Here is a 27,770-nt window from a genome sequence, read left to right as displayed (position 1 = left end):
CACGACCAAAGTACGAATTGTCTACTTCCAGCATAGACTCTCGGACATCTAAAATTGGATGAATGTTATACAAATAAGGTTAAGAATATACTGTACGTATACAACATACATAACATATCCCACATTTAGTTTCGAACCAAGAAATTCTCATCTCATGAAATATATTAATTAATGAGATTAATCGCCTGTACGAAGGTGAGTGCGCAGTAATGTCACAGCAAAGGAGAGTGTCACAACCCTGAGCGATGCAAGTTACCCTGGCACATAACGGAAATTGATGGTTAGGATGTGTCTACTGTCTGACAGGCTGGGACAGACGCAGGGCCCCATGGGAGCTGGCGACATGACAGCGCACAATCAACACGGATAAACATGGGCTCCGGAGGTGTCAACACGCAGGCCGCACTTCGATTCCTTGCGTGCTGGCAAGTAAGTGTTAACAGAAAGAGCTCAGTATATAACACTCCTATGTCTTCAATTACAGCAGTATAACATAATAATAATAATAATAATAATAATAATAATAATAATAATAATAATAATAATAATGTTTTATATGATATTCTTATTGAATTTGGTAATCCCAAGAAACTAGTTCGATTAATTAATATATGTCTCAATGAAATGTACAGCAGAGTCCGTGTAGGTCAGTTTCTAAAGTATGCCATTAAGAAAGTCCAGGATAACAGAGAGGGTTTGGAATTGAACGGGTTACATCAGCTGCTTGTCTATGCGGATAACCTGAATATGTTAGGAGAAAATCCACAAACGATTAGGGAAAATACGGGAATTTTACTTGAAGCAAGTAAAGAGATAAGGTTGGAAGTAAAAGACAAAGTATGTGATTACGTCTCGTGACCAGGATGATATACGAAATGGAAATATAAAAAATGGAAATTTATCCTTTGAAGAGGTGGAAAAATTCAAATACCTGGAAGCAACAGTAACAATGATACTCCGGAGGAAATTAAACACAGAATAAATATGGAAAATGCGTGTCATTATTCGGTTGAGAAGCTTTTGTCATCTAGTCTGCTGTCAAAAAATCTGGAAGTTACAATTTATAAAACAGTTATATTACCGGTTGTTCTCTATGGCTATGGAACTTGGACTCTCACTTTGAAAGAGGAACAGAGGTTAAGGGTGTTTGAGAATAAGGTGCTTAGGAAAATATTTGGGGCTAAGAAGGATGAAGTTGGAAGAGAATGGAGAAAGTTACACAACACAGAACTGTACGTATTGTATTCTTCACATGACATAATTAGGAACATTAAACCCAGACGACTGAGATGGGCAGAGCATGTAGCACGTATGGGCGAATCCAGAAATGCATATAGAGTGCTAGTTGGGAGGCCGGAGGGAAAAAGACCTTTGGGGAGGCCGAGACGTAGATGGGAGGATAATATTAAAATGGATTTAAAGGAGGTGGGATATGATAGAGACTGGATTAATCTTGCACAGGATAGGGACCGATGCCGGGCTTATGTGAGGGTAATAATAATAATAATAATAATAATAATAATACCATCACCTAAGTGAGAAGAATGCGCTCGCTTTAGATAGCACAAAGCAAGTGAGGAACCACAAAACAACAAGTCTGAAGTCATTTTCAGCACCGAATCTGTTTCTGCATTTATTTTCGAAATAGGCTTATGAAGAAAAAGATTTTTCGCATAAAACACTTTGAAGAAAATGAAAACAAAGCTGTAATGGCTTCATCCGCTAGCACTGATAACTCCTTATTAAACTTTACCAGAAACAAATTAATGACAAAAATGTATAACTTCTTTGTAACTTAAGATCAATGGAAATTTCAAGGAGCTGCTATACTTTATTCAAGCTTAATGTCAAGGATTAAAAACTGTTATCTCTTCAAAGGAATTGCAAATCCAATTTATTGTTGTTACTGGACATATCAGGGAAGTAACTCTCTCAATTCCGAAGTCCCTTCAAGCGTTTTGTTACAATGTTACTAATATTTTCGTCCAAAGAAAACTGATTTGGTATGAGGAAGTCGTGAAGAGTATCAAATCACTTAGTTTGATTGATAATTAAACATATTTTCTAAACGTTCTTATTTATGAACAATTCAATATGATTTTGTATAAATACGCGTTAATATTTGAACATTGACGGGTGTGGGTTTAAACGTCAATTTGTTTTCGAAAATGTGTGCGATATGGGCCGAAGCCTAGAGGCAGATTTTATTTTTCATACACTTTGCTTTGTGAAAGGAATGATTGGTGAGAAAAACGAAAACTTCGTGTTTAAGGGGTTAGGTACAGTTTACAGCAGTAAAATTTTGGAAATATTCAACATTTTTTCCTCCATTATTGTGTCTTGTAGAACAAAGAAAATTTATATGTGTGAAACACTGTCCTTATGCTATATGAAAAAAAATGTTTAGAATTAAAAAAAAATATTTACTTTTTCTTTTCTTTCTTTCTTTTTCTTTTCTTTTTCTTTTTTTTTTTTTTTCTAAATTCAGTTCACAGTGCAGTGATGAAGCAATTCCCACATAACTCGAAAACTATTCAACATTCTGTGATTAAATTTTTTGTGTATATTTATGCATGTCATATCTACAATATGATGCAAGATCACTCCTCTACCTTTGATAGGTTGTCTGATAAAAAAATAAATTAATATTAAATAATGGTCAAATATCAGTATTTTCTTCTAACACAAAATTAAAAAATATATATATTATTTATCAAGGACGTTCAAAGAGAATGATATTGTAAACATGAGTTTCAGCAGTTAAATAAAAGAGGGAGAACAAGAAAAAGTTAACAAATTTATGAGTTATGAGGGAAACGCTTCATCAATGCACAGTAAACTGCCACCAAATGTAATTAAAAAAATATATATAATTTCTTTTAAATCGCAAAAATATTTCTTTTTCATATAGCAGAGGGACAGTGTTTCACACATACCAATTTTCATTATTGTACAAGATACAGTAATGAAGGAAAAAAATGTTGAATATTTCCAGAAATTTTACTGCTGTAAGCTGTACCTAACCCCTTAAGTTCAGACAATCTTGAAAGAGTTACATCTCAAGATAATCAACTAACAGTTACAAATGCTTTCCATTTCCTGCAGAGTGCTGCAAAAATGCAGGAATTTGTAGGGAGGGTCTTAATGAAACTACCTTAACTGCATCGTTGAGTGCAGTTTTCAATAATTTTTCGAGCATGCGTTTGGAAACAATAGCTCGTCTATGAATGCAACCATTATGTCTAAAAACGTTTTAGCCCTACTGACTTCACTTTGGCAACAAACACAGCGGAAGTCCCTGTCATAGATTTCACACCAGAGATGGGCATCGTGCCTCACTTAAGAATTTGTGCCTCACTGACCTTCACAGAGCTTATCGCTCTGAGTGATATCAACTTAACAATCCCCGTTCCTCCCTCACGTGGCTCCTAGGCGTGGGCAGGTTCTATATCGGTTTCATAAGCAATATCAGTGGTGGCATAATGGCCTTATCAAAGCAGTGTGTACGCGTTAGAAAACGATTATTTCATGAGAAACGGGAGGAAGAGTTTTCTTGCTGTTTAGAAGGGGAGAACATACGATGTATGTTATGCTCGAAAATCCTATTAGGCATTAATAAATTTAATATACAACGACATTACTCCTTATGTCATAAAACATGCTGAATTAGAATGTAAGACAAATTAAATGTTATTTTTCGTACTATTCCGAAGAAAATGTATGATCTTAACATTTGCATAGTATACTAAATACGACATTATACCTTAAACACGCTGCATTAAAAGGTACGAGGAATTAAATGTTGTTTGTACGTATTACTTACAAAAGAAATTTATAAAAAAATATATGAAATGTGCGTAGAAAACGAAATATGATTTTCTGAAATTATTTTAGGTCGAGAACATGCAAATGTATTAAGTAATCTTGAGAAACGCCAGAATATTCAAGAAAATAAACGTAGACAACGTGATGGAATATTATTGGCTGGTTATGCAATTTCTCGCCTGTGATTTAAATCAATTCAGCTATGGAGGAACAGTAAAGAGGTTTATGATTAAAGATGCCGAATTAATTTGCCAAATTGAATAAAAGTTTTCCAGTCTCTCACGTTAACCAAGCGTTTTCCTAATAATTCGCCACTGACCGCCTTAGCGATTACGACAAGATGACGCAGGTCACAGCAGTTTATATTTCCCATCCTACTCTGCAGTCTCCTTTCCTAGTAAACAAACTATTTCAAATCGAGTGCCTCACGTAACCGAAAATTGTGCCCATGTATGTTTTACACCATCTGAACAAGTCCTGCAAAAGTACTGGTAGTTTAACTTACATATATCTTCTCTGGTAGTTCTCTCATTTGAAAGTCTGAAGATTAAGAGCTCTCCTTGGTCCACCGCTGTGGAGTAACAGAACGTCTGACAGTGAAACTAGTGGGTCCGGGTTCAAATTCTGGTTGGGACAAGTTACCTGGTTGAGGTATTGTTGGGTAACTTCCGGCGGTGGAACCTTGAGTCACCTCGCTAGCATTATCACCATCTCATGCTAGATAACCATAGCAGTTGATAAAGCATCGTAAAATAACCAACTAAAACTTCAGGCCTGTTGATGACGATGACATACCATGACGACGTTAATAGTGATATTGATAATAAACTGCAATGAGGACGATTATATTCTTTGTTGTCGATGATGAATTAATATGTACGAGTCTTGATGATCATACTAGGATGCTGGTCCGTCCAGTACTAGGCCAGTCACTCCACAGACATATCCGTGGCGGCTATTAATACACTACGGATATATCCGACAGTACAGCTATTAATAGAATGCAAGAAGCTGCTTAAATTGTGTGGAAGATGCCCACGCGTACAACAAAAACATGGGCTGGCGTCAATGACATTTTCGTTGCATAAGAGGGAGCAAAAACAATTATTTGTACGCAGCACAGACCATCATCTTAGACAAAATCAGCAATCAATATTACCGCGCAGAAATATTCATACTCGATGTCTGCCAGCGTTCGGCACGACCTACGGAGAGGTATAGGTTTGTAGGCCTACCCAAAGCATGCGTTTTATTGCTGGTTGCTTCTAAATGTCTTTGTATTCTTAAGGGGAAGAATCTACAGAAATCTCTTTTCTCATATTATTTTAGTAGAGCTTCTATTTTTCTAACATAGTTTCATATCAATGTATGAAGTACAGATGAACAAAACTAACTGCCGCTCTCGCTCGCTGTGTTCGCTGCATTTGTCTTTCGAGTCTCGTCTCGTCATTCTCGTGCGCTTCGAGTCTCGCTCATCATTTTCCAAATAGCATTTGGTCGGCGTGGAAAGATTTCGTAACTTTGAATAACATACATCATTGAAATAAATAACATTATTAATGTTTAAATGAGACAAAAAGATAAAACAGAACAGTATCTCAGTTATCAAAATGTTCTGGTTCTATTATATATTAGGCCCTACCTATGGTTATATAAATAGTAAAAAAAAAAAAAACAATTCTCAAATAAATTAGCATTTCTAAGAAACATAAAACATAACGTTAATATCTTTTTACTTGAGACTGCACACTTGATCTCAAACATATGAAAAGAAAATTCCTAGCCTTTTAATAAGGACTTAGTAATTAAATAAAGACTGGGGAAAGGATTACTATATATCGAAAGGTATAGATGTTTCAAATAGGCTACTTGATTGTTTATACATATATAACAGTTGCCAAAGTAGATAAAAATTCAGTGAGGTATAAACAACTGTGGCGATTCAAGACTGCTTGACGTTCGGGATTTCGGAAGTGATCAATTTCGACGTCTCGGAACACTCACAAGCCGTCTTTAAGTCAACGAGGAAACGTAGTACATTGCCGTGCGGGTTTTCAGCTTTGCGGGCGCTTGTTAGTCTTGCTTTCTCGATCGTTGTTCATCGCTAGTATGAAGCTTTTTAAATATAACATTTTCACTTTTGCCCTTTATGATAGTCACAGACATAAAAAATGAAAAAAGGCAGTTTTTTTGCAACTATTACATTTAATAAACAGATAAAAAATCAATTTCGTGTATAGATTCACTCCACCGTACTGAACACACTGCTTAGTTGAATGTTACGAGTAATTCAGTATCATTGTGAATTTATAAAATATTATGTAAATTGTACTGTTACAGTGATACTAATGAAAAGAAAATCACAGCTTTTCGAAGACTGGCTCTAGCTTCGGCTTTAGACGATAAAATAAATTTCTGTGAGAATGGTCTCATACTCTTGAAATCGTTACAAACAACTAAACGCGAGACCCGGGACTTCACCAACCAAGCGATAATGCGATAAACATTCCACGCTCTACATCAGTGTTTTTCAACCGGTGTGCCGCAGCACGTCACTCAGCCGTGAGATTCGCTAGCTGTGCGCGAAACTTTCAATACTTTTTCTGGTAAAATAATTATAACAGTTTCACTCAATACCAGTCTTCAAAAATAAAATATGATATTTTTATTTAAAAATTCAAACTATGCACTTTATGCAACAGCTTTATCAGCTTTAATAAGCTTAAACGCGAAAATACACCACAATAATATAAGTATAATGAAATATTAGTCATGTATGAAAGAAGCCAAAATATGCAAATAAATGCAATATAAAATTTGGTTTGATAAGCTTGACGATTCGTGAAGGCTATTTCGTTTATGTGACGTCATTCCATTTTCGACCAATGAACTGTAATAAAATTTTGAATTCCAACCAATCACAGTCAGACATCGCGATAATTTTTGCAGCTAGATTTATCGCTATCAATTTATCGCATGGTCGTTCTTTTGTTTAGTCAGTGTCGCCAACTGTTTCCCTGTAAATCGATGAGCATGAATCCATTAATATGCATCTACTCGGTTAAACTTTTCTTTCAACTTTACGCATTCAAGCAATGAATGCAATATTGATATTTAATAGTAATTAATATATTTACGCAGTGAAGACGACGTTCAAAACGGCGGACCATGTAGACACAAAATCTTCATCATCTTAATTGAACGTACGTTTTAAACTTGATTCTTTCAATATTATTCCCAGATTGCATGCATACGCTCATGGAAAATTTAACTGTGTAGCTGCAGCTTTAGTTCCTTTACACACAACAGCAAGAATGCATTTATCGAGCTATGGAAAATGCTTTCCTGTAGCACGGAGTAACGGTCGAAATAAAGATAGTTAACATTGATCCCGCTCCCACAGGTAACCTAACCTTATTTTAGCCTATCAAATTTGTATTATGTGAATGAAATTAAACAATTAATAGAAATTCAAGTGTTCAAATTTATGTAACATCAGCGCATATCAAACACAAAGACCTTATAGTATTTGCTCTTTAATCAAACTGCCTTCCGCACGGCGTAATAAAATTTGTGTTTTAACTATCTGTTCAGAGATGGCGTAGCAACATAAGCTTATGTCTCGCTGTACTGTAAATACATAAGCATTGCTAGCTGTCTCTACACATATTAAATAGTACATATTCTCGGTGTAGTGTGTAATGGAACGATGAAATACTAAATAAAGTGCGAAATCCTACTTCCATATCTATATCCTCATCTTCTAATTCCATGTCCATTGTAGGCTATCTGAAGAAAATTACAGTCCTTCATTCAGATTTGATAACTGCGTTTTCAACAATTCTTCATTTAATTAATGCATTAATCAGGTTACTTGTAATTATATTATAAAATGTTTACATTAAATTATGACTTCAACATATAATGAAAATATATTTCTGTTATAATAAGAGAAAGGCACAGTACATTTAATTAACATTGTTAAACCTGTATTTCGCTTTTCGCAATTGGTATTATTGAATAACATCAGTTTCTTTACTGCAGTAATCGATATTCATCTATTTCAACTTCACAATGTCTGAATAGGTTAGGTATTCATAAATATACAGTTATTAACATTTTGTGCGTGAATTTTAGGGATATATTATTTACATTTTTATTTTAATCACGAAATGGTCCTAAGAAAATGTCACTCGAGGTCTGAGATTTCCCAGATTTCGTTTCGCTCGTAGATTTATCGGGAAATATCAGACCTCTCGTGATATAATTAATCATCAATTAATTACAGCCAATGGAAAAATATATAGCAAATGCATAAGCTTCGTGGCCCTAATTACTGGTGTCATTTATGACGTTCAAACCTGTCTTCGGACAGTTGACTAAACAACAACAAATTCTTCCTCTTTCTGTTATTGTTATCAAATTGCAGTTTCTCACAAAATATCTCTGTAGTAAATTCATTTCTGTTCGAATTCTTTATCTTTATACAAAACTGTTATCTGCTCCCTTGAAATATAAAAACATGAAGCCGTAGTTCTGCTTAACCGATGACCCCGTCGAGAATAGAACCGGGTACTGATGCAAATGAGATGCGATACTGCTCCGCATGGACGCAGTGTCATTGACCTGACAAACACTCACGGTTCAGAGTCACCCCCGGTTTACAAACCCAGATAATTTACTACTGCATATTCAGAAACAAATGTATGTGCCATGCCAAATGTATTTCGAGATCATTGGAATAGGAATGTGGTGTTGAGGTTATGTCGGGAATTCCTGTACTAAACGAAAATAAATTCGGAACCATCAACATAGAAGAGTGGAGTAAGTTACCTGTTAAGCAAACATCTCCTTTGTGAACAGGACAAAAGTAGAACTCGTTACAGAATCACGCAACCGCTTAAACAATGTGTGTAAGAGTTACGTGGACACAAACGAGTTAAAAGAATTACATTTCAGAATTAGGCTTTGAAAGCCTAAAAACCCATACAATTATATCTGCTATACAACTGAACCGCGTTCGCATTTATGTTATTTTAGTCTGTATAGGTCAGTTTCTATGTGATACTTTTCCAGTTTACTGCGGGCTAAGGCAAGGAGATGCACTATCACCTTTACTTTTTAACTTCGCTCTAGAATATGCCATTAGGAAAGTTCAGGATAACACAAAGGGTTTGGAATTGAACGGGTTACATAAGCTTCTTGTCTATGCGGATGACGTGAATATTTTAGGAAAAAATCCACAAACGATTAGGGGAAACACGGAAATTTTACTTGAAGCAAGAAAAGCGATAGGTTTGGAAGTAAATCCCGAAAAGACAAAGTATATGATTATGTCTCGTGACCGGAATATTGTACGAAATCGAAATATAAAAATTGGAGATTTATCCTTCGAAGAGATGGAGAAATTCAGATATCTTGGAGCAACAGTAACAAATATAAATGGCACTCGGGGGAAATTAAACGCAGAATAAATAGAGAAAATGCGTGTTATTATTCGGTTGAGAAGCTTTTGTTATCTAGTCTGCTGTCAAAAAAGCTGAAAGTTAGAATTATTTATAAAACACTTCTATTACCGGTTTGTTCTGTATGGTTGTGAAACTTGGACTCTCACTTGGAGAGAGGAACAGAGGTTCAGAGTGTTCGAAAATAAGGTGCTTAGAAAAATATTTGGGGCTAAGAGGTATTAAGTTACAGGAGAATGGAGTTACACAACGCAGAACTGCACGTATTGTATCCTTCATCTAACATAATGAGGAACATTAAATCCAAATGTTTGAGATGGGCAGGGCATGTAGAACGTATGTGTGAATCCAGATATGCATATAGAGTGTTAGTTGGAAAACCTGAGGGGAAAAAGACCTTTGGGGAGGCCGAGACGTAGATGGGAGGATAATATTAAAATGGATTTTAGGGAGGCGGGATATGATGGTAGAGACTGGATTAATCTTGCACAGGATAGGGACCGATGGCGGGCTTATGTGAGGGCGGCAATGAACCTCCGGGTTCCTTAAAAGCCATTTGTAAGTAATTACGTAAGTCTACAGTATTAATCAATCAAAACTGTCTTGTAATTGGAGTTGCGTTTCTATATAAACTGTATGTTATATACACCATTCTAAACATATGCAAAAATTATAGTAGCTCCTGTACGAAAAATACGTCTGGGCGGACGATTTTACAACAACGTATGTATATGCATGTATATACAAATGAATATTTCAATGTAAACACCTGAGTAATTACTATTTCCATAAAAGTACACATTTCTACTGGTATTTCTCCTTTTTAAAAAATTAGAATTATTATGGCGGTACAATTTTGTTTTATGGGAATGATTCACCACCACCACCAGCACCACCACCACTTAATTTCTGGCGTGGACATTCACCTGCGAGGACCTGAGTATCAGAAGAGAGAGTTACAACTAGTGAGTGATACTTTAAGGAAGAGAGTTCCTATTAGAGATGAGCAAAACTAACTGCCGCTCTCGCTCGCTGTGTTCGCTGCATTTGTCTTTCGAGTCTTGGCTCGTCATTCTCGTTGCGCTTCGAGTCTCGCTCGTCATTCTCGAAATAGCATTTGGTCGGCGTGGAAAGATTTCGTAACTTTCAATAACATACATAATTGAAATAAATAACATAAATGTTTAAATGAGACAAAAAGACAAAACAGAACAGTACCTTAGTTATCAAAATGTTCTGGTTCTATTATATGATATTACCTATAATTATATAAATAGAAAAAAAAAAAACAATTCTCAAATAAATTTGCATTTCTAAGAAACATAAAACATGACATTAATATCTTTTTACTTGAGATTGCACATTTGATCTTAAACATATGAAAAGAAAATTCCTAGCCATTTAATAAGGGCCTAGTAATTAAATAAAGACTGGGGCATGGATTATTACACACTGAAAGGTAGAGATGATGTTTCAAATAGGCTACTTGACTGTTTATACATATATAACAGTTGCCAAAGTAGATAAAAGTTCAGTCAGGTATAAACAACTGCTGACTTCGGGACTTCGGGAGATGATCAATATCGAGTCTCGGAAGACTCACAACCAGTCTTTACGTCAAGGACGCGACGTAATACAACATTGTCGTGCGGGTTTTCGGCTTTGCGGGAGCTGTTAGTCTCGTTTTCTCGATCGCTGTTCACTCTAGTTCCTCTATTTGTGAAGTCATCTGGCAGGATAGGAGAGTTTACTACAATCGCAGCACGAAGTAGAAATAATCCTGTATAATAATTACGTTATTTCAGAAAATAATTTGTTTTATAAATATGAACCGCTTCACGTATCACTTAATTTTACGTAGGTTTAATAAAAATATTACAAAAATTACTACATCTGATTTGAAGTACTTTGCCTGTGTGTCATTGTTTTCTTTTTTAAATAATCACCCATTAATTATTTACAACATGCATTATATTTTAATTACATAATTCATGGGTAAATTTACTAAGGAATACTGAATATCAACGAAATTCACACAATAGTAATTAGAAGAAATCTCTGTACACAGATAGAGATCTTCATACTGTAGCTTATATCGAGAATGCTTATAACGTATACAATTATACTATAAATATATGGAAGTAGATTTCTTACAGAATTACAATACTTTTGACGTAAAATACGTCTTTCCACGCACAGAGCATGGGCACCCGTTCCGGGAATCGTGGTGAAACAAAAAATGACAGAATTTCAAATGCTTGCTTAACAAGAATATGAGCCAAAAGCGAATGCCAATATTACTATAGTCGCGTCGCTGTTATTTGCGGCGTGACTCCTCCTCTTTGCTTACGCCTTAGGAAATGAAGGCTCTATAAAGTCTATGGAGATAGTATCGTTCGCCATTTTTGTTCTTTCGTTACCGAGCTACCAGACGAGGAATCTATTTGCCGCACCGTTAAACACTATCATGTCGTAGCTCCTATGATAATAAATCAAACGCATTGTAATTTAGCAAATAACTGAGCGGCAAAGAACTTCTTAATGTGCTTTCTGCGAACGCCAACGAAAGAACCAAAATGACGGGTGATTATATTAAGTATTTATCGAACTTTAGGAAGTGCATAACGTCATCAGCAGCGAATGACAAGACGCACACGTTTAAATGTATTATTCGACCTGCAACGTGGTTGGTTGCCTGAAATAAGAGAAACGGGACTTATAGTAGGCATTGAACAAATGTATAATTGCGTGATCACGCCTGATGACACCACCTCCCCTCGCTACGGGCATGAGTGCGCCAAAGTTGCGTATAAAATATACGTCCGCCCTGCCCCTCTCAGTAATATCTCGTCATCGAGAACAGCTACAGACCTGTGCCATCACACGTTTAAATTGTATCGCGAGTTCTGTAACACTGGAATGATAATAGAGACGTACAGTACGATTATTTAGTCCTGACAGACGTCGGCAATGTGTGCCTGGGTCAGGCGAGTCCATTTAGTTACGCCAAGGGGTGTCCAGGTTAGTCAGTCGCTTGCCTTCAGATCGATCGAATGTCACGCGTGCGGTAGAGCGGTATGTATCCAGTACAGTTAAGCTGAACTGCATTTCTTTACTGACCGTTCGCCCTTATCTCTACTCCGGAGCTCTCCCCAATACTCCTATTACTTTCCCTCTTTCGCGTCGTCGAACTGTCAGGTCTAAATAAACGGTCTATACGATATACTTTGAGTAAACCACACTGAAAAGAATTTTGAGCTGTATCAGGAATATACGGCCACATAGAAAGAAGATACGAAGGAAGAAAGGAAAAAGGAAGCAATAAAGGAAAGTGAATAACTAAAAAAGAAGAAAGAAAAATAAGAAAGAAAAATGGGAAGAAAAAAAGAAAGTGATAAAAATAGTGAACAATAAACGTAAGGAAAAAGAGAAATAAAAGGAAACAAACAATGATTTTAAAGAAGAAGGGGAAAAGTCGAAATGGATGAAGCAAAAAATACTGAAGAAATTACTGGCATTCTGAACAGACTTGCGGGCGGACGCTGTTACCGACAGAGTGTTCGTTAGCCTTTTCCTGTTTACTTAGTATTAAATTAGTTTATGATGCCTTACATAAGGAAGGCAAGATAAGGACCTTAGGACGCTGACAGAACCCTCTGCAGGTGTGAACACAAGGGACAAACACATGTATTCAAACAATGCAACGCTCGACAACAAATTTGTAACTCACAAAAATATGAAAGAGAAAAAGTATATATGTATAAAACAACTGAGAAACATATGCGCTCAGATAGTATTTGCGGGTACTAATTGACTGAATTACAAGTTTAAAGATTGATTAACTTATAAACTTATAATATCTTATGCGGTATATACAGTAAGTGAATCTCACAATATAATCACACTATAATAAATAAGTTATATTCCGGAAATTCAGCAGTTTCAATTTCGATACCATTTTAACTCATTCCGGATACTTAACAATTAATTCTGTTTTTCAGACAATTCAGTTATACAAATTTATAAAATAATCTAGTTTTTAAATCATAATATTTATCTAGGTTTAATATTCATTAACACTTATTGATACTGTGGTGTTCAGTACATCACATTTCTTATTTTCTTTTCTTTTATTATTTTTCTCTATCAACGTCCTCCCTAATAGTTTTTCTATAATTAAGGAGATAACTTTCAAAACGTGTTTTGACACACTTTTTAAAAATTTGAGATATTGGTAACAATGGTTTGTTTGTCGTCAATTACATCTTGTTCAATATTATTTACTCAACAATATTTTGTCGCATTTGAAAACAGTAAACAAAATCAGAGTTTCAAACAAAAGAGGTTTTGTCCTCAGCCTGTGTTTTGTCCAACTGACAAATGCGAGTACTTCTTTTTACAGGGTATACAACCTAGTGTTATCAGTATGTGATTGAGGTTAGCTCCGCAATGAAGGTTTCTCAACAAGTTAATTAAATTCTAGTGATTAATATTCAATTCATCATTGTGTTGTATTGCGTTTTTTATGTCAAAATGGAAGAAGCGACGGTAGTGTGAATGTTGGTGAAAGTAGCAGTGGGAGTAGGAAAAGAAAAAGTCGAAGTTCTTCAAAGTCCAAAGCAAAAGTATTAAGGTAGTCTCAGCCTAGGAAAGCTCTAGTTTTTAATCCATGTACACACAATACGAAAAGGTTTTCTTATATTAAATTTAAACCTAAACATTGAAAACATTCCAATGAACAGTATTATAACAAACCTGATATAACAAGACGGGATAACATTATCGGCAATTTGATGCATACGTACTCAGTAAAGAGACGTAGATGTAGGCCTGTTGGTTTGAATAAAAAGAAAAAGCCAGGTGGTGAGCACCTTTACAATGTTTGTTACATTTTATCAACAGTAATCTCACTAGACGTTTTGATTTATCTAGAGAAAATCAAAACTCGAGTGGGATTTAATTGACTATTACACGATTAGAGAAAGTATATAAAGATTAGAAGTAACGAAGTACTCCAATACAATAAAATATTAATTGACTTACGAAAATACAACTGTCTTCAAATGTATTATTGTACCATCTCAACATTACAAATATTACGCTAGATGCATGCTAGATGGCAGTAGTGAGCAATGCCTTGTCGTCGAGAAATTCTCGATCTATTATACACGATGGCAATGTTACTTACTAGTCAAGAAGGCTTTGTTGATTCAGTTTCATTTTTATTAAAATGCAACATTCCACTTCAATTATCCGAATCCCAGTAATCAACGTCACTTGACAGATGATTTTCAATAAATCTTAATATTAAACAATCTCTGATACGTGACTATCCATAATATCATATAGCAGAAGCTATAACATAACCTAACTAATATACACAAGTGTTAGAAAAGTTTTAATTAACGACGATGACATAAAAATAAACATGAATAATTTTAAAAGGAATAATTATTGAATGTACAGTTTTCAAATTTGAATGTGGTTGGTGGTTCAATTGATGTTATATTGGACGTGTGCGTAATAGAAGTGGAACTTGTTGATTTAGGCCTACATGGTGTATTCAACTTATTCAGAATTTCCGAATGAATAATTTTAAAAGGAATAATTATTGAATGCACAGTTTTCAAATTTGAATGTGGTTGGTGGTTCAATTGATGTTATATTGGACGTGTGCGTAATAGAAGTGGAACTCGTTGATTTAGGCCTACATGGTGTATTCAACTTATTCAGGATTTCCGAATGGTGCTCTTCATTTATTTGTAAATCGGATTTCAGAAGATGCATAGGTATGATCAGTGATTTTTATTAATTATTGTTCTTGAATGCCAATGCGAGTCATATTTGAAACTGCTGTGCATCAACTGGAGTGGTTTGTAATTATATATATATATATATATATATATATATATATATATATATTTTGACGTCCAGACCAGCGCATTTTCAAATGTTGGCAAACAAAGAAACAAATGCTAGGGACGCGATAAAATTAAACAAATGCTAGGGACGCGATAAAATTGTGCGATAAGCAGCCATGATTGGTTGAAATACGTCCTTTCGTACCGTTTTATTGGTCAAAAGTAGTATGACGTAGTAAGAGTGTAATAGTAAGTGAAAAATAATTGTAAAGTTTCCGTTTACAATTTTTTTTCTCTCAGTAACTACGATTCGTAGATCAAAGATTTTGTAAGATCTTATTTGAAGACTGGTTTTCAGTAAAAAAAAAAAAAAAAAAAAACGTAATATCTTTTCAAGTTTATAATTTTTCATCAAGATGTCATTTAAAATTTCAATATTAAACAATCTTATGTTTGAAAAAAACACATTTTACCCACAGCCTTTTTCATTCAAACCACGTTTTGTCCAAAACCTCTTCATCCAAACCATGTTTTGTCCATTCAGTTCATTCAAAACATGTTTTTTTTTTTCAAATTCTAAATAAAAATTTACAAGTTTGGATTGAAAAATATTTTTAAACTTGAAGTTAAATATTTTATATAAGTATATGTTTGAGAATAAGTATTGGGAATAAAATACTTTGAATAAGGAACAAAAAAAAGTTTCCTTCCCTGGCAGGATTCGAACCACGAAAGTCTTAGTTACCAGTCTATCCTGCTCTGGAGTGAACAAGGCTCTGAAATCAGCTACAAGGGTCGGTTGTTTTTTTTTTGCCATTACTGTACTTATTTACACTGCAAATGGGTAAGCAACCAGTGGCAGTGGTAGCTAATTACACTCAATAATGACAATTAATAATAAACAAAATTAATATGATGATGATTATGATGATTTAAATTATAGATTATTCAGAGGCGATGGATTGACTGTATGGCGGTAATGAAACAATTTTATTGTGAAGTGACTGGCATAAAAAATAACTACTTGGAAAAAACGTGCTTCAGAATCATTATTGTCTCCGAAAATGTCATAGGATCTGCCAGTGTTGTAAATCCGATCCTCTTAATTATTGTAGCCTATATAGGCTATATATATTTTTTCTCTTCCATGACAACTTGTCTATTTCTCCAAGATCCCATAGCAACCTGCCTAGAGTTACAGATAACATTACAACGTATGGAAGGGTTTGTTTCCGACTTAGTGTGTAGCAGTTGTTCTGTTTGGCATGATTCCACGTAATTCCAACGCTGTCTGGATGAATAATGCACCGATCTTCCACCCCGTGTCTACCCCCTCCTTTCGGAATTCCTAACGGATGAATTCCGTAATCAACTCGTTCGCTCTCTCGGTACAACGATGTTTAGACAACCACTCTGAGTCACATATTAATGCATTAGTACAGGATTCTAAGCAACTATTTCACGTTTTTCGATTGCAAGAAGCCATTGAGGTGATAGTAACACAACATAAGAGCAATTTGTGCAATGAATATGACTGGAAGAACAGAAGTATCTCTCTTATAAGAGAGAGTTGCTGGAAGAAGGACACACAGGCCATATTTTCGGAAGAAGAAGCTCTTAAATTCAGTGAAGGAATAACTATTCTCTTCAGTCTGTTATTAAAGCAAAATATTAAACATAACAGACCTACGGCTGATTTGTAACTGCGGTATACTTTTCCAATTACTTTTACTTATCCCTGCCTTTTCAAATTTATTATTGTTATTAAAGTCCGATAATCTAAAGTGATCTTCTAATTTTAAATTTTGTGTCTAGAACTTTGTCATATATCTCTATCTCTTACAAATCTGAAGAAAGATCTAACAACTTTTGCCAAGCGTAGTTTTTACAGAAGAACACAGAATAAACAATTCCACATTTCCTTGACGTTGTGTGCAGCAACAATGAGACTTGCACCACGCATTTGTTGAAGAACAAAACTCATGTCACAGTTGACCGCGCAATGTTTCGCATCATCCTCGCTGCCTACAAACCCTACCACTAGATAGCGCTGGTGGGTCATTCGCCAAATTACTGTACATTCGTAACACTTAACACATTACTTAAAGTTACTGTAAACTTAATTTCTTTTCAAAATCAATTTATTTTTAATTTCTCCAAAAATAATAACTTAAATGGAGATTGAGTTACAGAATGTGTATTCGTAATAATGCTATTTTTAGTTTATATTAAAATGTAAAGGAATCTTTAATGGAAATATTTTTGTTTTACAAGAATGTACATTCTTTAGTCTACTATTTTGTAATTACGTAAAAAGCAAAGAAATCAACAGATACTGCGAATGTTAAATAAGTTTCATGATATTATATTGAGATATATATTATTTTAGTGTACCGATCACGTAGAGCTGAAAACCCGGGTTCAAATCCCGGCGCCGGGGGGGGGGGATTTTTCTCCGTTCCATTACTCTTTCATCGTATGATGACGCAGAATATCTGCATGGAAATATCATATGTATTTCGGTACATTAAAATAATATATATGATATGCGTAAATCACTTCGTGATTTAAGACGGCGCTTATTCCGTAGGATCCTGGCCAACTAGTCACTCATAACGAGTGCACCTCAGCACATGTGTGGACTTCAGTCCTACGTTCATAGACATCTATGACGTAGTGCAGAGGGCGGTCACTAGAGGGAACCCAAGAGTTGGAACTTAAAAAACTGAGACGATTCTGTCCGGCGCCGGGGTGGGTATCCGGTGTGGCTTAGTGGATAAAGCATCAGCATGTAGAGCTGAAAACCCGGGTTCAAATCCCGGCGCCGGGGGGGAATTTTTCTCCGTTCCATTACTCTTTCATCATTAAATTTAGAGTTAAAGAGGTTATAGCGTGATAAAGAATGTTAAAAACCAAACAATTTGCTTATAATTGATTCATTGAATACTTTATGTTTCGATGTGCAGTAATTTGATCGAAACTTATCTGATGAGATGTTTTTGTTTACATTCTCCTCTCGCAAGTCTTGCGGAGTGGAAGATTGGAGTTACGCTCAACTCCACTGCGCGGGAATGATCTCAAGGAGCACTGCTACTCTTTGCAGCATTGCAACACGTTACATTTCGTATTCTCAGAACTATTGGACGTATCAAAAAAATTATTTGACAAAACTTGTTCGCATTAACTTGATCTATTACCTCTGTGCATTAATGTAGCCTAATAGATTCCCTTCCATCCTGTATAGTCCAGTCGTTCAATTAATATTCAGGCGGAAGGCTTTGTGTTGGATAGATCTTTTTTGCAGGCATCAATACGTGTAATGTCAAGCGACTTTGTCACACTTTCGTTGCAAACATTATTTCTGGTTACAATTGTTTTTATATCGACATCAATACATTGATTTCTACCACCATCATCCACAGTGAATAAATTTTAAGCTATAATATCACATTTAATTAAAATTCAAATTAAAATTACTAACTATTTTTGTCGTCACCAATCAATCCAGATACGACAACATTGGTTTTTACTACGCGTGGAGTACATATATGAACGTCAATTACAATTGCTAATTGGTATACATGAATGTTACCGTTTCTTGTGAATAGAGCAGCATCTGAGAATGTCTAATCAATAAACTCCAATCTTTTCAAAAGAATGCGCCCGGTTTGGCACCGCCTGGGTATTAAATGAACGCTCGGAATATACTTACTGTAGTAGGAAATATATAGGGTTGCGGTTAACATTGCTTGGACCAACCCCGGACCATAAGCTTGAAACGGTGAAACCAAAAAGGTGTATTAGTATGGCCGTCAAATTACCCATAATTCTTATCTCTTTCCGGTGTGTTTATCAACTGTTTTGTTCATGTTATTACGATTACAAATTGTTACGTGTTGTTGTGAATATTTCAAAAGTGTAGTCAAGTTCAGTAGGTGTTATTTTTTTTATAAATAAGCTAATATTCTGTTCGGCTCAACTGTAGAATATGTCCGTTGATATGTTCTCCCATGTTTTAACATATGACGGAATGCCAACATCCTTCTTGATAAAAAGAATGTGGAAATTAAATGTTCAGTCCATGTCACAACCATAACACTTTTAATAAATATACAATGAAATGTACATTGATAAAATAACCTGCTAATACTCCTGTTACCTCCACATCCATTCTAATCCGTTTACGTATGACCGAAACCGATAGTAGCAATTTAATATTTGGCAGTTGGCGGTATTTCGCCGTGGATTATGGGGCGTAGAAAATGTAGTTTGACGTCATATCCGTAGTACCGATTTCAATCATATTTGCCTGGATTACTCCCTTCTTTCTTTTCATCCTCTCAGGCTTGGACGAAGTCACATGTTTGGAGTCTCAGCGTCATCTTACCCAATCGCAATTGATGAACCGTGATGACGTAAGAGGCCATGAAATTGTTATTGGACAAGATAATGCAGAGCCTCCACACATGTAAGTTCGCCCACGCAGTGTCAATAACAATCTTACATCTCACTCACTATAAACGCTCTTTCCCTAGTAATCAATGTTAAGAAGGGCCAGAATTCAGTATAGAGAAACATATTTGTCTGGTTTTATTAAGTTTGAATTTCATATCCTTGTTTCTGTCATTTGCGACACCTTAATATGAGAAAATTTGCACATAATTACGTTACCAGTTACAGTTTTTCTGAGTATAGGACATTTTTTCTGCACATCTTGCAATTAGCCTATAGTCTTTCGAATTTTATTCGAAATTACGAAGAAGTGTTTGAAGTTCGTCTAGAGCAGGCATGCAGAACTGGGCGACAATTGTCACAAGCCGGAATACGTCACTCATCCCTTCCTTTCACCTCACGCGTCATTGACAAGGTAAGGGTAGAGGGGATTTGTATTCAGAGTTAGTGCTACATGGCTGCGGAACGTCATGCAACGCCGTGGACTGTGGACGGGGAACCAGCACTTTCCCCATGCTTCCACCCCTCGCTTTCCCAGTTCTACATCCCTGGTCTAGAGAGCAGACTCAGTTAGTATTGCTATATATTGGCAAAAAGCAACAGCGGCTCGAGAGAATGCTGCCGATTGGTAACCATTCACCACCAACGCAAGAGCATTATCTATCCCCACGTTCGAAATCAGAGAACAAAAGCAGGCCCGTCTGAGCCAAGCCCGGCGCCTTCTGGTCTTGAGAGCTCTGCAGTGTTGTTTGATCATCAGTAGAGTCAGGATTTTTGTACATAGAAGTAAAAACCTCAAAATATCTACTAAATATGTAATTAAAAATTGCACAGAGAGTTAAAAATTGTTACTCCCTCTGTTCCAAAATATGGCATAGAAAGATATCCTTTATTCCGTTCCAAAATATGGTACGGATTTGTTAAAGTCCTCAGTAATACAATGTAACTTTTAATACATCTTCTGCATACTTATTTGTTTGATAAATTAACATAAGAAAAACAATAAATTAGGTACATTTCATTCTGCGTGATGTCAAATTAATAAAAGAAAAAAAATAAACATTGTCTTGAGAGAGCCAAATTAATATAAAAACTGCAGTAAATTAGAACCGATTTTTATATTACAATTGTGCCTTAGATGTTCTATTCAAAATTGGCTGGGTTGATGTTACATTTTCTGTAACAGGAACACCAGAACAGGTTCCCCATTTGATTTCTGTTCATAATGAATTATTTATTCCTGGTTGAGTGTAAGTGAAGGCCCTACGGCCTTAACTCTTCCAGGTTAAATAAAGCCATTATTATTATTATTATTATTATTATTATTATTATTATATAGTTTCACGCATTACAGAAGACTAGAAACATTCACAACTGCACTGTCTGATAGTCCCTTCACTACTGAACAGAATACCACACCGCGAAACATTTCGTGCGTGCATGCGCAATAATCAAACTTTTATTGTTTGTTACTATACCATATTTTGGAACGGAGGGATTATTTAGTTAAAAAAATATTTTTATTTTAAATAAAGATGAATAGGAAGAGTAATTTCATACAAATTAAACATATCTAACAGCATATCTAACATTAGTGCGACCGTTAATGGAATACGGAACTACGTGTTGGGATCCCTATAGAATATATCAGATAAATTCCTTAGAAAGAATCCAGTATAGGGCAGCTAAATTTGTTAAAGGTAAAAGAGAAGATGGGAACGATACGATAAAAGAACTTAAATGGGAAACTTTGGAAAACAGACGTAGGAAAACTAGATTAACATCATTGTATAGAGCACATCTAGGTCAGAAAGCATGGGTAGACATAACGGCTCGGTTAGAAAAGCCAACGTACTATGGTAGGAACGATCATGATTTTAAAATCAAATTTAGGAAACAGAAAACGGATGTAGGTAAATTCTCATTTTTAAATAGAACATAAATGATTGGAATGACCTACCTGCAGCGGTCTTTGAGGGCTGTCCTTCCTTAAGGAGATTCAAGAATAATTTAAAGAGTTGTGTATAAAGTGAAAATTAAAATTAAGGTGACATGCAACATTTAATATTTTAAGGTGACATGTATTTATCTAGCCTTACGAGTTTACTTCCTTGGTTTGAATTGTAAATTATTTAAAAATAGCGTGTAAGAAGGCCTTAGACTAGAAATGTTTAGTTTAAATGTAGTTCTGTTTATAAGTATGCATAAGAATGCAATTATTTGACTTATTTGAACTGTTGTATCAGTGAAGCGAGGTGAGTCAGTGAAGTTATGGTTTTACAGTGCAGTGAACAGTTCCGATCAGTGATAATTTATAGCGTCAATGAAATGTGTTCTATAGTGTCAGTGAAATGTGTTACAGAGTGTCAGTGAAATGTGTGCTAAAGTGTCAGTGAAATGCGTCATAGTGCCACTACAGGGAATGAGATGAGAGTAAAGTGAAAGACTATTGAAACTTATGTAGGACCTATACATAATTATGTAGGTTGTGTTGTAAAATTAGGTGTTTTATTTTATGTTTTACTATTATTGTGTTAAATTGTAGTGTGTATTCTTATTGTATTGTGTATAAAATTGTATATGTGTTGTAAATTGTATTATGTATTGTAAATTTTATTGTGTATTGCTTATCATTTTAACTGTGTATTGTTAATATTATATATACCACTGCCACCGGGTGCTTGCCCACTTGCAGTGTAAATAAATACATACATGCATGTCACATTATAGCTTTTGGTGCCATTCTAAAGTTAATGAAGGCATGAAGCACAATGTTCTGAAAGATATTTCTCCATATTTTCAGGAGTTAAATTCCGTCGGCGATCAGACAGCATGTTCTTTACAACGAAAACGATCAATCGATATCGCATGAGGTTACTAGTGGATATTTAAACAAATTCATAGGCTATAGCTGACAGTAATATCTTCATGCGGGTTCCGCGTTTCTCGACTGAGGATCTGACCAATTAAATAAACTGGCGTAATCCCGATTTCTTTCAACGACTGCTTCGAATTTTTTACAACTTGCTTACTTGCAGTTCCACGGACAGCACTGAGTTTATTCTTTGCGCCACAGATGATGTTCATCGATAACATGAGCGAAAGTCCGTTAGTTTCAAACTTTTCGATGCTTTTGGAAATCCAGCTAAAGTTACAGTCGATATATGCCACTTTATATGCAATTTTAGAATTATGTAAGAGATGTTGCGAAGCAATGAAGTGAATACTGGAATAAAAGGTAAAGTCACTGTCCTATGTAACAAAAAATACTTCCTCCAGTTCCAGGAAATACCCCAGATTCTCGCCCTTTCCTACTTCTCTGTAAACACCAGCTAACAAAACACAAAGATAAAAGTTGAGCTGCCTTCAAGCGGTGCAGTAAGATGAGGTCGTTATGTAGCGAGACCTTTCAATCACCTAGGTTTTTCCTGAGTTTAAAACAAAGTTCAAGAGGCAGGATTAGCAGGGAAATATGAGGTTAGGCCTGAGTGATTATCCTGACCTGAATGCTGAAATATGTAGCTTTTCTCATTAAGTACTGAACACTTTGAATTCAAAATTGTATAAACATTTTTATAATTTCGTTTTAATTTATGCTGAAATATTAATAACTAGACAGTGGATGCGGGATGACTTATCGTTGAATGTAGGTGCACATTTACTATATGTTACATTTTTTTTCATTCAGATCATTGATTCAACAGGTTTTAAACGTAAACAGACGACGTCAACATGCTACTGTATCTCCGTACAGTCAGAAGGAAAAAAAAATGACGTACTGTAGCACATACCTTGCAAGGTTCAGTCCTCGTCATCATTGATGGAATTACCAGTGTTGCAGTAAACGACGATATATTCTCATAAGTTGTCGAAGCTGAATCGTCTTCGCCTATCGCTTAAACAGTTTTTGTATCGTGAGAATTTCTGAAGAAAACTTCTAAAATGGGGATCACTCAATTTCTTTAGAGGAATATTTGCACTGAGCATGAGGTTGCACATGTCTTTGCAAAACGTTTCGTTTAGACCTGCACAACTAAATGATGATGATGATGATGATGATGATGATGATGTAGATGGTTCCTCAGATTTCATTTCAATGCATTTCCTGTGCGATGTACTGTTGCAATATTTCTCTATAGCCTGAGTTGTTCTGGTTTTTATTTCAATTTTACATACATTACACACGATATTGTCTTCGTTAATACATAAAATGTCACTCCCATACTTAATTGTACTTCGTATCTCTGAGCGAATTGAACGTTTTGCCTTCGACATTATGAATGGATCAGCACCACACTGTTCAACGCATGCTAAATACTTGAGCAGGATAACACAACTGCACACATTGCGTTGCAATGTTACTATGAACGAACCGGAGTTCCTTCGTTCTGTACGCTGCTGTACTCGCCAGGTACACAAAAGACGGACGACGCGGCACGTGCCATATACTCCGATACGAAACAACTTCACTTTTCCTTAAGTCATCCCGCATACACTGTCTATTAAGAACTTTCTTTACAAGACGCTTAATTAAAATACATTGGCATGGATGTTAATTTTATGTAAAAATATGTAATTATCTTGTAAATATGTAGTATTTTGCGAAATATGTAAAAATATGTATTATTAAAATAAAATATAATGGTCTTAGTAGCCTAATTTGCCAACATTGAGTTTTCTACCTAATTCTAAGCATTTTTGTTATATTCATATGTCTAAATATCGTATAGCCTACCTTTCAATGCTGCCGACATTCAACTTCCTATAAGAAAACGGAGTCTATATCATATATAGTCTTTACAGGTTGTCTTGGATAATCTCGAATACGTGTCAATTTGTGAACACTATGGTCAATGGCTGAATTCAAAGCACTCGCCACTAAAAGAAATAATATCGAGAGATATGTGCCGAGCTGTACTTAACGGTTGAAGTGCAACCTAAACACTACGATTGTGAATCCAAAACCTGTATGGGGCATGGATAGGTTGTCCAATGTCTACGGTCGTTTAAGACTTGGAGTCGTGCTGACTTCATGCCGCGGGGGTTTCTTCGAGAAAATTTCAGACCAGAGTCCATTACTGGTCTGTGGATTTCCATCAAATTATCAACAGTAATCTCACTACAGGTTTTGACTTGTATAGAGAAAATCAAAACTCAAGTGGGATTTAATTGACTATTACACGATTAGAAGAAAGTATGTAAAGATTAGAAGTAATGAAGTACTCTAATACAATAAAATATTAATTGATTTACGAAAATACTGAACTGTGTCCAAATATATTACTGTACCATCTTAACGTTACAAATATTCCGTTAGATGGGAGTAGTATGTTATGATTAAGTGTTTTCTTGTTATCAGTTATGCCAACTATAGAATCTTCATTGAACTCTATGGACGGTTACTAGACAAGAAGGCTTTGTTGATTCAGTTTCATTTTTATTAAAACAGTTGCATTCCACTTCAATTATCCGAATCCCAGTAATCAACCTCACTTGACAGATGATTTCCAATAAATCTTATTATTAAACAATCTCTGATACGTGACTATCCATAATATCATACAGCAGGAGCTTAACCTCAATGCGATATTTACTACATGAAATAGTTAAGTATTATGTAAACGAGGACCTAAAATTTAAATATAAATATGTCTGTTGTAAAAGATAATTGGATGAATAGCCTATAGCAGCTGGGGCGATTTATATACACTTGTTTAATATAGAGTTAAAAACGAGTATTTCAAACTTAGCAATTAAAGACCCTTGATTTTTTTTATTTATTTGGGTTATTTTACGACGCTGTATCAACATCTAGGTTATTTAGCGTCCGAATGAAATGAATGTGATAATGCTGGTGAAATGAGTCCGGGGTGCAGCACCGAAAATTACCCAGCATTTGCTCGTATTGGGTTGAGGGAAAACCCCGGAAAAAATCTCAACTAGGTAACTTGTCCCGACCGAGATTCAAACCCGGGCCACCTGGTTTCGCGGCCAGACGCGCTGACCATTACTCCACAAGTGTGGACCAAGACCCTCGAATGTTTAAAATAAATGCGATAGTGTGAAAACTTCCACTAAAACCAGAAGTAAGTGTAAGTTAAACCAATATAAATTGAATAGTTATGTGATAGAAAATTAGTTATTAAATTGTATATTTATTGTGTATAATCACTATTTGTGCATATGTCAGTTTTAATTATTAAGTTTATGTACTTTTGAACTATTAATTAATAAATACATTCAATCATACAGCAGAAGCTGTAACATAACCTAAATAATATAAACAGGTGTTAGAAAAGTTCTAATTAGGGATGATGAAATAAATTAGATAAGTTTTAATTAAGGATGATGAAATAAAAAATAGATATGAATAATTTTAAAAGGAACCATTATTGAAAGTACAATTATCAAATTTGAATATTTTAGTGATTGGTGGTTCAGTTGATGTTGTATTGGACGTGTGCGTAAAAGAAGTGGAATTCTTTGATGTACAGACCGATTATTTAGTCCTGACAGCTCGACGACGCGAAAGAGGGGAAGTAATAGAAGTAGTGGGGAGAGCTACGGAGTAGAGATATTGGCGAGCGGTCAGTAAAGGAATGCAGTGCACTTAACTGTACTGGAAACATACAGCTCTACCTCACGCATGAGATCCGATCGCAATGAAGGCAAGCGACTGACTAACCCCAACACTCCTTGGCGTAACTAAATGGACTCTCCTGACCCAGGCGCACATTGTCAGCGACTATCAGGACTAAATAATCGTACTGTAGCTACATGGTGTATTACTCAACTTATTCAGAATTTCCAAATGGTGCTCTTCATTATTTGCAAATAGGGTTTCAGGGATGATGCACTGCTATGACCAGTGATCTTTATTAATTCTTGTTCTTAAATGCCAATGCGAGTCATATATGAAACTGCTATGCATCGACTGGAGTGGTTTGTAATTTTCTGTTTTTTGACGTCCAGACCAGTGCAGTTTCAAATGTTGGCAAACAAAGAAACAAATACTAGGGTAGTGATAAAAACAAACAAATGCTAGGGAAGCGATAACATTAAACAAATGCTAGGGAAGCAATAAAGTTATGCGATAAGCAGTCATGATTGATTGAAAGACGTCCTTTCGTATCGTTTTATTGGTCAAAAGTAGTATGATGTATGATGTAGACTAGTTAGAGTGTAAGGGCCGTATTCATAGACATTCTTAGCGCGGGCTTCCGGTGGATGATCAGCGAACTAACGTTTTTCGTATTCATAAACCAGTGTTAGCGATATGATAGGCTATGATATGAATCGTGTACAAGTAACCAGTCGATAGCCGGGGCTAGTTTAGCACGCTCGTAGCGCGGGCTAGCGAAATGTCTATGGATAGCACCCTAATAGTCTAAATATTTTTTTCAGCGTCATAATGCTTTCTCTGTACTTAGTGTACGAATATTATACGTTTGAATTAGACAAAGGCCCACAACTGGTTGTATACCTGAGGAAAAGGAAGGAGATACAAAGAAAACGAATTCGTAATATCCTCCAGGAACAAGTATGTCGATATCTGGAATGTAGGAACGTTTATTTCCCCCAAAATATCGAAATGAAATTTCTTGAGCAACATGATATTCCCTCCACATTTCGTGTAGCGAGAAAATAACACCGTAACAATTGTCATAGCAAGGTGTTACAGTTAAACGTCAGCTCCGAAAGAGTTGAGTGTAATGGCTGGAACTACTTGCATAATATCTTTCATTGTAGTTGTACTACTGGATTACAGCAATAAAACCAAACGCTGTAGAAGTTACGGCATTGTACATAATAACCAGATTTCTTAGCTTTTTATTCGCTTCTCTTTCTGCATTTTTCCTGTTTCTCTCTCCCTCTTTGCAATGCCCGCGAGAGATCGTTTACAATGTAGCAAGGAAAGAGAACGACAGATTAGAGTAAACCGGTTTCTGAACTCAACCGAAACGGAAGGGACAGCATTCAGAAAGCATAAATACACTGCCACAGTCTCCCTCTGCAGAGGTGTGGACACGCCTCCTAACAGGGTGTGGGAGACAGGTATTCACTTTCATTGGGGGAATGGGTTTTTGAAAATAAAGAGATCCTATTCTAAATTAATTAACCGAAAATACAATGTGCAATATTCTGAAAAGGTGCTAAAAATCTCTTC

The 27,770-nt window shown here is 35.6% G+C and overlaps 1 long non-coding RNA gene across 2 annotated transcripts in view; it reads left to right on the top strand.

The window, feature by feature from the left end:
* The first annotated feature begins 233 nt into the window (after positions 1 to 233).
* The window catches only part of LOC138708625 (uncharacterized), a 561,165-nt gene continuing 533,628 nt past the window's right edge, over positions 234 to 27,770 (top strand). For both annotated transcript variants that reach the window (XR_011334730.1, XR_011334731.1), the window contains exon 1: positions 234 to 429. This is a non-coding gene — a long non-coding RNA (uncharacterized lncRNA). The remainder of the gene's footprint in view (positions 430 to 27,770) is intronic.

Source organism: Periplaneta americana, chromosome 11 (assembly GCF_040183065.1).
Source record: "Periplaneta americana isolate PAMFEO1 chromosome 11, P.americana_PAMFEO1_priV1, whole genome shotgun sequence".
NCBI classification, from domain to species: Eukaryota; Metazoa; Arthropoda; class Insecta; order Blattodea; family Blattidae; genus Periplaneta; species Periplaneta americana.
This window is presented reverse-complemented; position numbering and strand designations above follow the sequence as displayed.